This window comes from Elephantulus edwardii, unplaced genomic scaffold, assembly GCF_000299155.1.
Source record: "Elephantulus edwardii isolate Elephantulus edwardi_28Jun2011 unplaced genomic scaffold, EleEdw1.0 scaffold00293, whole genome shotgun sequence".
NCBI classification, from domain to species: domain Eukaryota; kingdom Metazoa; phylum Chordata; class Mammalia; order Macroscelidea; family Macroscelididae; genus Elephantulus; species Elephantulus edwardii.
The window spans coordinates 1,661,302-1,662,562 of record NW_006400043.1 but is presented as its reverse complement, the minus strand read 5'-3'; positions in this window follow the sequence as shown (position 1 = coordinate 1,662,562).

The window sequence follows — 1,261 nt, the reverse complement described above, 5'->3', positions numbered from 1 at the left end:
CAAACGACTCGATGGCACATAACAACAACAACAACATATATACAAATATTATATATATTAGTTGGTATGTCTACACATGCATGTATGTGTGGGTGTATGTTATTTTCTTTTCTAATAAGCCAATATTTTAAGTGTTTAATGTAATTAACATATTTTAAACACACTATTTGAAGGCTCTATTTGAAGTTATAATCTCACATTCAGAAGTAAGCTTGTATATGATCCTTTAATTGTGTCTTTAAACTGGACATTTTCCCCCCTTTAGATACTTAATTAATAGAGAGAATAAAAGGAAGCTCTTTCTCTTTTTGCACTCTCTCATACAATTATCTGGCTGATACAATGCCCACAGATATACAGAGTGCTGAGACATCAGTATTTTTGCCTTTTATGCAGGATCATAAAAGAGCAACACAGAAGCTCCCATAGAATTAACTAAATTCTTCAAAAGTCCATTAATTTATTCTACAGAGTAGAAGATTAAGTCTAAAACTTGTTCTAGTCTTTATCTAGGTTATGCTATTTTAGTGAGGGCGTGCTTTGGCGGGGGTGTGTTCTAGGTCAAAATACAACTTACACTTGTTTGAAAATTTGTAGCTGAGGAAACAATTGTTCTCATGATTACTCTCTATACCATATGAACATTTTACGGTGGAGATTAATTACCACTAGCATAGCATTTTTGCAACGTGATGTTTTTCCCTAAAATATGTCTGGTCATGGGGCATAGTCTGTAGGCAATTATGCTGCTGACCGAAATCTACTAAAACCGAATTTAATACGTTTTCTCAGACTTTGATTATGCCCCTGAGTTTTAATTCTATTTATTTTTCCCTCACTGGAATGTATTTTTCTACTTCTCTCTCTTTTAACAATTAATTTTGAAATATAAGCTCTTCCAGATTTTCTTTAATAATCTTTTTTAGTACAGTTGCCTTCTTCTACTATCTTTATATTAGTTTTTGATCTATTACATATCTCTTTATTAATCTCATGTTGTGCTTTTGTTATGTGTCAAGTCAAGCATTATCTATAGTGACTGTATAAAAGATGGAGCAAACTTGATCCTTCCTGCACTATCTTTATAATCACCTTCTTGTATAAGTGTTTTGTTGTAGTCACTATGTCAATCAGCTATGTGGAGAGTCATTCTTTCTTTTCTCCTTCTAAGTATTATGCATTTTTTTTATGGACTGCCCTCCTCCCCAAAACAGGTTCAAAGCTTGTGAAATGAAATTCCACTATCCTTGCTTTTAAAGAG